Raw genomic sequence first — 13,359 nt, 5'->3', positions numbered from 1 at the left:
GAGAGAGAGAGAGCACAAACAGGGGGTGCAGCAGGCAGAGGGAGAAGCAGGCTCTCTGCTGAGCAAGGAGCCCAATGTGGGACTCAATCCCAGGACCCTGGGATCATGACCTGAGCTGAAGTCAGATGCTTAACCGACTGAGCCACCCAGGCATCCCTAGGGTTCAAATTTTTTACAACTTTTTTATACAAAGTGAAATGCACAAATGTTGAGTGTGTATCTTGTGAGTTTTGACAAATACATTCACCTGTGTAACCCTAACCCTTTTTAAGATATAGAGCATTTTCAGGGCACCTGGGTGGCTCAGTTGGTTTGGCATCTGCCTTCGGCTCAGGTCATGGTCCCAGGGTCCTGGGATCAAGCCCCGCATCGGGCTCCCTGCTCAGTGGGAAGCCTGCTTCTCCCTCTCCCACTCCCCCTGCTTGTGTTCCCTCTCTCACTGTCTCTCTCTCTGTCAAATACATAAATAACAATCTTTAAAAAAAATGAAAAGATATAGAGCATTTTCATTACCCCCAAAAGATTCTGTATGCCCCTTCCCACTCAATTTCTGTCCCTAACCCTTGTGGAAAAGAATCACTATTCCGATTTTTAAAAAAAAAATTTAACAGAGAAATGTAACTTTTAGGGGCAGCTGGGTACTCAGTTGGTTGAGTGTTGGACTCTCGATCTCAGCTCAGGTCTTGATCTTGCAGTCCTGAGTTTGAGCCCCACATTGGGCTCTGTGCTGGGCATGGAGCCTACTTAAAAAAAAATGTAACTTTAAAAAATTATAAAATAAGTGGTTAGAGTTTAAAAATTGGAAAAGACCTGTATTAAAAAGTAAAATTCTTAAGGGAACCCTTGTGCACTGTTGGTGGGAAAGTAAATTGGTGCAGCCACTGTGGAAAACAATATGGAAGTTCTTCAAAAAATTAAAAATAGAACTACCATATGATCCAGCTATTCTACTTATGTGTATTTATCTGGGAAAAAAAACCTACTTCAAAAAGATATGTGCATCCCTTTGTTCATCACAACATTATTTATAATAGTCAAGATATGGAAACAACCTAAGTGTCCATCAATGGATGAACAGATAAAGAAGATGTAGTGTGTGTGTGTGTGTTTGTGTGTGTATACACACACAGTATGTGTACACACATATACACACACACAATGGAATACTAAGCCCCTAAAAAGAATGAAATCTTGCTATTTGCAACATGGATGGACCTTGAGGAAATTATGCTAAGCAAAATAAGTCATAGAAAGACAAATATTATATGATTTCACTTATATATGGAATCTAAAAAAAAAATGAACAAACAAAATGAAACAAAACTCTCAGATACAGTGAACAGAATGGCATTTACCAGAGGGGTGGTGGATTAGGAAGTTGGTCAAAATGGGTGAAATACAAACTTCCAGTCATAAATAGTCACAAGGATGTAACATACATCATGGTGAGTATAGTCAATAATATTGTAATGCGTACCTGAAAATTGTCAGGAGATTAAATTCTAAAAGTTAACCTATGGGAATAGATAGTAACTAGGTTTATTGTGGTGATCACAGTGTATACACATATCAGATTGTTATGTTGTATCCCTGAAATCAATGTTATATGTCAATTATACTTCAGTAAAAAGATTTAAAAAAAAATAAAATTCTTCCTTTATGCTGACTCCAGAAGTAACCTCAGTTAGGAGCATTTCATGTGTCCTCCTTTTTACCTCATTTTTATTTCACCTTATGCTTTTTATCTAGCTTAAAAAATAACTTAAAACTTAATATACCTTTATATGAAGCTAAACAATACCAGCATATGTAAAAGAAATATCTCTTCCCTTTCCTTCCAACCTCAATTAGCTGACTGGCAAAACAATTTTAATAACTTGGTTATATCCTTTCACCCCCTTCCACATAGTTATGTACACTTGGATGACTTTTCTTTAAAAAAAGTGTGTAATGGGCGAAATCACACATTTGAACTGTAACTTCCATGTATGGTAGACTAGCCTCTAGACCTTTGTCGTCCAATATGGTAGTCACTAGCCACATGTAGCTACTGAACACTTGAAATGTAGCTCTTTTGAATTTGATTGTGCTGTAAGGTGTAAAAAACACACCAGATTCCTAAGGCTTAGTACAAAAAAAGAATGTAAAATATCTCACAAATAATTTTTTATTGATTACATGTTGGATATATTGAGTTAAATAAAATATATTATTAAAATTAATTTCCTTGTTTCCTTTTGCTGTTTTTTATTTTTTTATTTTTAAAGATTTTATTTATTTACTTGACAGAAACAGTGAGAGAGGGAACACAAACAGGGGGAGTGGGAGAGGGAGAAGCAGGCTTCCCGTGGAACAGGGAGGCCAACGTGGGGCTCGATCCCAGCACCCTGGGATCATGACCTGAGCCGAAGGCAGACACTTAATGACTGAGCCGCCCAGGCGCCCCTCCTTTTGCTGTTTTTAATGTAGCTACTTAAAACTTAAAATTACACATGACATAATTATATTTCTTTCTTTTTCTGATTTCATTTATTTTTCTTAATTTTATTGTTAATCACCATACATTACATCATTAGTTTTTGATATAGTGTTCCATGATTCGTTGTTTGCATATAACACCCAGTGCTCCATTCAATATGTGCCTCTGACATAATTATATTTCTATTGGACAGTGCTACTCTGGACTAACTGATGAAGATTCTGATACTTAATAATTGCATAATAGTCTGCAGTAGGGATATAAATTCATTCACCATTCCCCATTGATTACATTCAGGGTTTTATAGCTTGTTTTATTTGTTTGCATGTTATACTGCTATATCAATTGTCTTTTGCTGTGAAACAAAATTAAATAAGGGCTTCAAACAACGAACATTATTTTTCATATTTCTGAGAGTTGACTGGTCAGTTCTAGTCTGGGCCAGCTCAGCTGGGACTGGATGATTTAGAATGGCCTCAATCATGTATCTGGGGGCCTCAGCTAGGATGGTTGGGATAACCAGAGGCTTCTTCACATGAGCTCTCATCCTCCAGGAGGCTGGTCTGGGATTATGTTCACTCAGTGGTGGAAGGGTTCCTAGCAGCAAGAGAGAGCAAGTTCCAATATGCAATTATTATACCCTCTGCTTGTGCCACATTTGTGCCCTCCCATTGGCCAAAGGATGTCACATGGCCACGTCTAGGATTCAAGGGGATAGAGAAATAGACTTACCTTTCCAGTAGGTAAAGACTTTACTTCTCCAGGAAGGAAAAGCAAACCACTTTGCAAAAAAGGCAAGTGTGCCAGGAATTATAGGGAGCTAAATATATGAAATGAAAATCCAGTAATTACTGCTGGAGAGTTATGTTGAACTTCTCCCTTCTCACTAAAACTAATATGGCACAGTTAACGGGAGGCCCCAGTATGAGGCAGAAAAGAAGAGAGACCTGAGTCAAGAAGCAGTAAGGCCCAATGAATGTCTTGGACTCTGACCAATTACTTCAACCACTCCTCCCAAGAACTGAGGGTCCAGGAAAGCTTTTTAGGTTGGTAACATGAGGAGACTGAGCAGAAGTGTTTTCTTCCCTGAAATCTACGAAAGTAAACCGCATGCCTCACATGTAACCAAAATGTTTCACAGAGTAAAAGCTGAGGTAGGGTTCTGGTGGTTGTGGCTAGAGCCATTGTCTCCTTGGTCTGTTTGTGTTCTTAACCACCTATGTATGTTCATAACTTTTATAACCCTAGTTCCTCAGAATTTCTCATTAGAAACTTCAAGAATTACCTTTAGTGTGGGCACCTGGGTGGCTCAGTTGGTAAATCATCTGCCTTCAGCTCAGGTCATGATCCCAGGGTCCTGGGATGGAGTCCTGTATCACGCCCCTTGCTCAGCAGGGAACCTGCTTCTCCCTCTGCCTGCTGCTCCCCCTGCTTGTGCGCTCTCTTTCCTTAGACAGATAAATAAGTAAAATCTTTAAAGAAAAAAAAAAAGATTCTCTCTCCTTCTGCCCTTCCCCCCTCTAAAAAAAATTTATTGCTAAAATATGCTAACCATCATCTGAGTTTACAGTGAGTCATAATCTTTTGCTGGTGGAGGGTCTTGCCTCCATGTTGATGGCTGCTAACTGATCAGGGTGGTGATTGCTAAAGATTGGGTGGCTGGTGGCTGTGGCAGTTTCTTAATGTAAGAGAGCAATGAAGTTTGCCATGTGGATCCATGATTTCTCTGTAATATGTGATGCTGTTTGATACATTTTACCTACAGTAGAGCTTCTTTCAAACTTGGAGTCATTTGTCTCAAACCCTGCCACTGTTTTATCAACTAAGTTTATGAATATTCTAAATCATTTGTTGTCATTTCAATAGTTTTCACAGCATCTTTACCTGGAGTAGATTCCTTCTCAAAAAACCACGGTCTTTGCTCATCCATAAGAAACAAGTCCTTATTCTTTAAAGTTTTATCATGAGATTGCAGCAATTTAGCCACATTTTCAGGCTCCAGTAGTAATATGAAAGAACACCGATCACTGTTACAAATATAATAATAATGAAAAAGTTTTGACATATTGTGAGAATTACCAAAATGTAACAAAGAATCAAGAAATAAGCAAATGCTATTAGAAAACGGTGCTGATAGACTTGCTCAATGCAGGGTTGCTACCAACCTTCAATTTGTTTTAAAAAAAATGCAGTATCTGTGGAGCGCAGTAAAATGAAGGGCAATAAAATGAAGTATGCCTATATTTCACTATTTTCTGGCTTCCACTATTGCTAATGAGAAATGTCTTATCACTTTTCATTTGTTCCTTTGTAGTTAAGTTTTCTTTCTTTCTAGCTGTTACAGGATCTTTTTCTTTTTTTTTTTTTGGTTTTCTGTAATTTCACTATGATGTATCTTGAGTGGATTTCTTTTCATTTCTTTATATTGGGAATCATAGTTTCTTCAGACTAAGAATTTGTTTTGTTAATTCTGGAAAATTCTCAGTCATAATTTTTCAAATATGGCTTCTCTTCCATTTTCTCCATTTTCTTCTTCTGGAACTCCAAATATCCATTGGACCTTTGTACTTTATCATCAACAACACATTCTTTTTTTTCATCCTTTCCATTTCTTTGTGTCTGTGTTACATTCTAGGTAACTTCTTTGGGTTGTATTCTAGGTAATTAATTATTCCACTGAACTATTCAGCTATTTAATCTTTCCATTGATTGTGTACTTTCAAATATATTTTTCATTTCAGAAATTCTGTTTGATTTTTTTTAATTTTTAAAAGATTTTATTTATTTATTTGACAGAGAGAGAGAACAAGCAGGGGTAGAGGCAGGCAGAGGGAGAGTGAGAAGCAGGCTCCCCGCACAGCAGGGAGCCCAATGTGGTGCTTGATCCCAGAACCCTGGGATCATGACCTGAGTTGAAGGCAGACACTTAATGACTGAGCCATCCAGGCACCCCTCTGTTTGATTTTCTAATCACTAACCACTCTCATGCTGTATTTTAACCAAGTCACACTGCTTACAGTTGCCTATATGTTGGTAGTAGTTAAAGCTGGATAATGGGTATGTGCGGGATTCATTATACACTTTCATCTACTTTTGATATGTTAAATAATTTCCATAACAAGTTTAAAATTGGAGGTGGGGAAAAAGATCACACTTTAAAAGGTTGGAAACAATTGAAAAATAGGTCATATGAAAACAACTTAAACTGGGTCCCTGAGAAGACAAAACCTGGGGGGTGTGGAACTTTTCTTGGGATGCAGTAAAGGATTCTGAATGGGAAGAGGACAGCAGGAAGGGAGGCTGTGGATGTGAGAGACAGGAAAGAAGCTGGAAACAGGAAATGGATTCTAAGTCTTGGTGGGAGGACACAAACCGTCTATTCATTTTTTCCACGGGTACTAGAATCAGTCACTGAGAATCATCTTGTATGCTACCTTCATTTGAGTAAGATGGGGTTGCTGGTGTTGGTTTCAGGGATTTTTGGAAGGTTGAAAACTCTGGCTTCTGCCAGTGTAGCATCATTGCCCCATTCTAGCTAGTCCAGTATAGCCAGTCTGACTTCTTGACTTTGACTGCTGTCATCACCAACCAATCCATGACTTGTTGCTAAGAAAAAACACATTAGGAGGTGATGAAGAATAGTTCAGACTTCCTTTCTTACATGACATAATTTTCTCTTCCCACTTTCTTTCCTCTCATGAAAATTTGAAGAAAAATTTTGTTAAAATCAGTAGAGCCTCACATTCAAGGATTTTCCACACACAAAGCAACCCCTAAAATATGTCTTTGGAAGCACCAAGGTTTCTCTTGTAAACATTTTAATAACACCGCTCTCTTTAAAAAATGTGGTTACTTATGTCATGTTATTAGATCTTTATAGCAACTCTCTTGGGTGAAGCGGTTATTATTAACTCATTTTATAGAGGAAGAAAAAAACAGTTCTTTTTTGCTCTACTTTAGTAGCTTTGGGTTCCTTCAGTTTGATATCTCATTCCTGGCACACAGTGGGGCCCCTCAATAAATATTTGTTGGATGAATGCCATTTAAAAAATGGTTGGATTTATGAGATTTTTAAATTTTATGTACAGTTTTTCAAAAAATGAGATTCTTTTGGCTCCCTCCAATATAGTCTTTTCAAGTAGGAAGAAATGTCTTCAGTGACTTAGACAAGTAAATTTTTATTTGGAAAAACTGAGTTGAAAATGTCCCCTTGAGCTGTTCTCCATCCCTAAAAAGCTATCACATATAATTAACGACTTCATTGGCTACATATTTTTTTCAGGCATGATAAAATAAGTTGTAATGAAAAACTTATCTTGGAAGTTTTAAGGGAAAAACCCTTTGAGTCATTAAAATGTAAATCAGAAAAATAACTTCACTACTTTAGAATAAAATTTGGTATATGAAAAGCTTGATAGTGAATTGTAGGATTAATCACACTCTTTATCATTTACTAAGTGATACTTGAAGCCATTATAAATGGGAAAATAAAGGTATAATTGTATTGCTGCTGAGATTAAGTTTTCAGATATTTAAAACATTACAACAAAGACACACATGAGGGCGCTCTAATCAGTCAGAAACTGGAAGTGCATAAGCGTTTCTTGTTAGGACTTAGATTTTTTAAGTCAAAACCAGTACTATACAGATATACAGATGGAAGAATTAAGGCCCAAAGACATGGTGACTTTATATGCCCTATTCCTTAGAGTAAATAGAGCATTAGTATTTTTTGAAGGATTGTACAACAGTCCCTTATCAGTGAATTTATGCTGGAGATTTGACTCTCATCCTGGCAACTCTTTATTTAAAATCTTTACCCAGGGCAAGGTATAACTTATTTATAAAATGTGTAGATAAAATTAGAATATTTATTTATTTACCTATTTAAGATTTTATTTATTTATTTGACAGAGAAAGATAGCAAGAGCAGGAACACAAGCAGGGGGAGTGGGAGAGGGAGAAGCGGGATGTGGGGCTCGATCCCAGGACCCTGAGATCATATTCTGAGCTGAAGGGAGACACTTAACTGACTGAGCCAGGCACCTGTGTTGTTTTTGTTTGTTTGTTTGTTGTTTTTTAAATATAACAGCACTTAAAAATATAATAAAAATATACAACATGACATGTATTTTATTGTTTAGAATACAGAGGAACTCTATGTTTTGCTATTTACAAAGAGTAATTTTGTTGATTCAATTCAGCTTCTCTCTCTACCTTTGTTTCTTTTTTAAAAAATTTAAAAAAATTTTAAAATTAAAAAAACTTCATTTAAATTCAATTTAGTTAACAATTACTGTATTATTAGTTATTGGGCTAGAATTTAGTGATTCATCAGTTGCATCTAACATCCAGCGCTCATTACCTCAGGGGCTCTCCTTAATGCCCATTCACCCAATTACCCGTTCCTCCCACCTTCATCCCCTCCAGCAACCCTCAGTTTGTTTCCTAGAGTTCAGCATCCTCTTATGCTTTGCCTCCCTATTTTCATCTTATTTTATTTTTCCTTCTCGTCCCCTATGTTAATCTGTTTTGTTTCTTAAATTCCACATGAGTGAAATCATATGATATTTATCTTTCTCTGACTGACTTATTTTATTAGCATAATACCCTCTAGTTCCATCCACATTGTTGCAAATGGCAAGATTTCATTCTTTTTGATGGCTGAGTAATATTCCATTGCATATATATACACCACATCTTCTTTATCCATTCATCTGTCAGTGGACATCTGGGCTCTTTCCATAGTTTGGTTATTGTGGACTTTGTTATATAAACATTGGGGTGCATGTGCTCCTTTGGATCACTATGTTTGTATCTTTTGGATAAATATCTAGTAGTAGCAATTGCTGGGTCTTAGGGTGGCTCTAAGTAATCTCTACAGCCACCATGGGGCTCGAACCCCGACCTCAAGATCAAGAGTCACATGCTCCTCCAACTGAGTCAGCCAAGCGCCCCCACAAAGTGTTAAATGTGCTTTATTTATTTTTTTTAAAGATTTATTTATTTATTTATTTGAGAGAGAGAGAGAGAGAGAGAGCGAGCAAGAGCAGGAACACAAGCGGCGGGGGGGGGGGGGAGTGGGAGAGGGAGAAGCAGGCTTCCCACCGAGCAGGGAACTTGATGCAGGGCTCGATCCCAGGACCCTGGGATTATGACCTGAGCTGAAGGCAGATGCTTAACGACTGAGCCACCCAGGCGCCCCTAAATGTGCTTTATTTATACTTAAACCTGATTCTCAACTGATTTCTCTGGTTATGATGCTTAACCTTTTTACCATCTCTGAATCTCTAATATATTCTTAGTTCTTTGGCTTTTATATAAATAAAAGTTACCAGGCTGCCTGTGGAATTTTCAGAGAGAAGGCTTATAAACATCCACAAAGATTTTATTAGAGAGGAACTATAATGAGAATATAGAATGTAGATATTCCCCCACCCAAAATCAGTCTATATATGGCAATATTTGTTTTATAGGCAAATTTTCAACTTAAGTGCTACCATTGTCATAGGAAGATTTGCTTCATTAGGTACTCCATACAACTTGGCCAGTTCCACATTTCTACATTTGCAAAAGATTTCTTTCCTTAAATATTAAACTCACTTTTTTCCCCCAAAACAAAACAAAGTAAAAAATGAAACAAAACAAAACCTAGGGCTCTCAAGGAACAAGATCTCTCCTTTAAGGGGCTAGATGGTGAAAAAGAAAGTATATCATGAATCTTATTTTCTGATTTTTCTTATTAATGACATATATATCTATATATGGCATGGCTATACATTTGGTCCCTGATTTATTTGTATTTTATGAATCAGAAATTAAACCTTTTCCTGTCCTTGAAAGTACTTGGCACTACTGTAATACAAAGCATGGGATTTTAATTAATTAATTTATTTATTTTATTTAAGTAAGCTCTATTCCCAGTGTGGGGCTTGAACTTATGACTCCAAGATCAAGAGTTGCATGCTCTCCTGACTGAGCCAGCCAGGCGCCCCAAAGGGATTTTTAAATCAGGGATGCAAACACTAGATTACATTATAAATACTAAAAGTTGTGTTTCTATTCATGTTTTGTCTGTATTAGTTAAATATATCAGACAAAAATTTAATAGCGTGCATATGATTCTGTATAATTTGGCCCCACCCACTACTCTGTTTCATTTCTTATTAGTCCCCATTAAGTCATTCCACATTGGTCACACTGGTCTTTCTGCACAGCAAACATGCCAAATGTCTGCCTGGAGCAGCACCATTGCACTTTCTGTTCCCTCTACTTGAGTATTCTTATTAATTTATTTCTTTCCTTTGATCATTGGAATGAAAGCTCTGGGATAGCAGGGCCCTGTGTGTCTGTTTAGCAAGGGTCTCAGTAGAAAACAGATAGTACAGAATAATCCCAAGAAAGTTTTCTTTACAAAGTGGTTATTTTTTTTATTAAGGGGTTATTTACAAAGAGGCAAGTATGGGGAAACCAGAAAGACTACTGCGGTATCCTGGAGCAGTCGTGATGTTACCATCTTTAGGCCCCAAATGGCTAAAGAAATAGTTATAGTAGCTAGTAGAACGTAAAAGAGATAGTATGTAAAGTTGGCTGACTCGGGAGGTCAGTGACTCTCCCTGGAGAGAGGCAGCAGCCCTCAGCAAGGGAGCTAAAAGAATAAATATTATAATCCCATCTTCTTTTCCACTCTGATTTCTTGCCTGAACTCCCTGTTGCCCCTGAGAACCCTTTTGATATGGTCTGTTAGGTCAGTCTCTTAAGGGCAGAGTGCAGAGTGGAGAAGGCTGAAGAGTGAATCTGGAAAGGTAAATGGAAGACATATGTCAATTACTGTATTTGCACCACCTAGAACAAAGCCAGACACAACAATTTTGGAAATGTAGCAGCTTTATTGAGGTATATCACATACCATACAATTCACCCATTAAAATATATAATTCATTGAGTTTTAATATGTTCACAGAGTTGTACAACGTTCGTATTACCCCCCAAAAAGAGACTCCATACCCATTAACAGTCAGTCCCATTTTGTCCATATCCCAACCCTAAGTTACCACTGATATACTTTCTGTTTCTGTGGATTTGCCTATTCTGGACATTTCATATAAATGGAATCATAAAATATGTGGTCTTTTGTGACTGGCATCTTTTTCTTCTTTTCTATTTATTTTTTCTTTTCTTTTTTAGGTTTTTACTTTAATTCCACTATAGTTAACATACAGTGTTGCAATCGTTTCAGATGCACAATGTTGTGATTCAGCAATTCTATACATTACTCAGTGCTCATTATGAGAAGTGTACTCTTTAACTCCTATCACCTATTTCACCCATGCTCCCACCCACCACCCCTCTGGTAACCATCAGTTTGTTCTCCGTAATCAAGAATCTGTTCCTGGGGCGCCTGGGTGACTCACTTGATTAAGCGACTGCCTTCAGCTCAGGTCATGATCCTGGAGTCCTGGGATCGAGTCCCACATTGGGCTTCCTGCTCCGCGGGGAGTCTGCTTCTCCCTCTGACCCTCCCCTCTCTCATGCTCTCTCTCTCTTTCATTCTCTCTCTCTCTCAAATAAATAAGTAAATAAAAAGATACATATTTCTTTTAAAAAAAAGAATCTGTTCCTTGGTTTGTCTCTCTCTTTTATTCCTTTGGTTTTTTTTCTTAAATTCTACATATGAGTGAAATCATATGGTAGTTGTCTTGTTCTAACTGACTTCCTTTAGCATTATGCTCTCTAGCTCCATCCATGTTGCTGCAAATGGCAGGATTTTGTTCTTTTTTTTTTAAGATTTTATTTATTTATTTGACACACAGAGAGAGATAGCGAGAGAGAGAGAGGGAGAGAGAGGGAGAGAGAGGGAGAGAGCACAAGCAAGGGGAACGGCAGGCAGAGGGAGAAGCAGGCTTCCTGCATGAGCAGGGAGCCTGATGTGGGGCTCAATCCCAGGACCCTGGGATCATGACCTGAGCTGAAGGCAGCGGTTTAATCAACTGAGCCACCCAGGCGCCCACGATTTTGTTCTTTTTTTATGGCTGAATAATATTCCATTGTGTATATATACCACTTCTTTATCCATTCTTCTATTCATGGACACTTGGGCTGCTTCCATAATTTGACTATTGTAAATAATGCTGCAAAAACACAGGGGTACATGTATCCCTTTGAATTAGTGTTTTTGTATTTTTTGTATTGTAAATTTTTTGTATTGTAAATACCTAGTAGTGCTATTACTGGATTGTATGGTAGTTCTATTTTTAATTTCTTGAGGAAAGTCCATACTGTTTTCCACAGTGGCTTTACCAGTTTGCATTCCCACCAACAGTACATGAGTGTTCCTTTTTCTCCACATCCTTGCCAACACTTGTTTCTTGTGTTTTTTATTTTAGCCATTCTGATAGGTGTGAGGTGATATCTCATGGTAGTTTTGATTTGCATTTCCCTGATGTTGAGTGATGTTGACCATCTTTTCATGTGTTGGCCATCTGTATGTTTTTTGTTTTTTTGAGAAATGTTTGTTCATATCTTCTGCCCATTTTTTAATTGGATTATTTGTTTTTTGGGTGTTGAGTTGTAGAAGTTCTTTATATATATTTTGGACACTAACCCTTTATCAGATATGTTATTTGCAAATATCTTCTCCCATCCAGTAGGCTGTCTTTTTATTTGGTTGATTGTTTCTTTCACGGTGCAGAAACTTTTTATTTTGTTGTAGACCCAATAGTTTATTTTTGCTTTTATTTCCCTTGCCTCAGGAGACATATCTAGAAAAATGTTGCCATGGCCAGTGTCAGAGAAATTACTGCCTGTGCTTTCTTCTATGATTTTAATGGTTTCAGATCTCACATTTAGGTCTTTAATTGATTTTGAGTTTATTTTTACATATGGTGTAAGAAAGTGGTCCAGTTTCATCCTTTTGCATGTAGCTGTCCAGTTTTCCCAACACAATCTGCTGAAGAGACTTTTTTTCATTGCATATTCTCACCTCTTTTGTTGAAAATTAATTGACCATATAATTGTGGGTTTATTTCTGCATTTTCTATCCTGTTCTATGGATCTATGTGTCTGTTTTTGTGCCAATACCATACTCTTTTGATTACTACAGCTTTATAGTATATCTTGAAATTTAGAATTGTGATGCCTCCAGCTTTGTTTTTCTTTTTTCAAGACTGTTTTGGCTATTCAGGGTTTTTTGTGGTTCCATACAAATTTTAGGACTTTTTGTTCTAGTTCTGTGAAAAATGCTTTGGTATTTTGATAGGGATTGCATTAAATCTGTAGATTACTTTGGGTAGTATAGACATTTTAACAATATTTGCTCTTCCAATCCATGAGCATGGAATTTCTTCACAGAGTGCAGGTTTTCGCCTCCTTGGTTAAGTTTATTCCTAGATATTTTATTCTTTTTGGTGCAATTGTAAATGGGATTGCTTTCTTAATTTCTCTTTCATTTTGCTTCATTATTAGTGTATAGAAATGCAATGGATTTCTGTAAATGGATTTGTATCCTGCGACATTACTGAATTCATTTATCAATTCCAGTAGTTTCTTGGTGGACTTTTTAGGGTTTTCTATATATATAGTATCATCATCTACAAATAGTGAAAGTTTTACCTCTTCCTTACCAATTTGGATGTCTTTTATTCCTTTTTCTTGTCTGATTGCTGTGGCTGGGACTTCTAGTACTGTATTGAGTAAAGGTGGTGAGAATGGACATCCTTGTCTTCTTCCTGATCTTAGGGGGAAATCTCTCAATTTTTCACCATTAAGTATGATGTTAGCTGCAGGTTTCTCATATATGGCGTTTATTATGTGGAGGTATATTCTCTCTAAACCTACTTTGTTGAGGGTTTTTATCATGAATGGAAGTTGTACTTTGTCAA

This window comes from Zalophus californianus, chromosome 16, assembly GCF_009762305.2.
Source record: "Zalophus californianus isolate mZalCal1 chromosome 16, mZalCal1.pri.v2, whole genome shotgun sequence".
In the NCBI taxonomy this organism is placed as follows: domain Eukaryota; kingdom Metazoa; phylum Chordata; class Mammalia; order Carnivora; family Otariidae; genus Zalophus; species Zalophus californianus.
Note: the sequence above shows the minus strand (reverse complement) of the source record.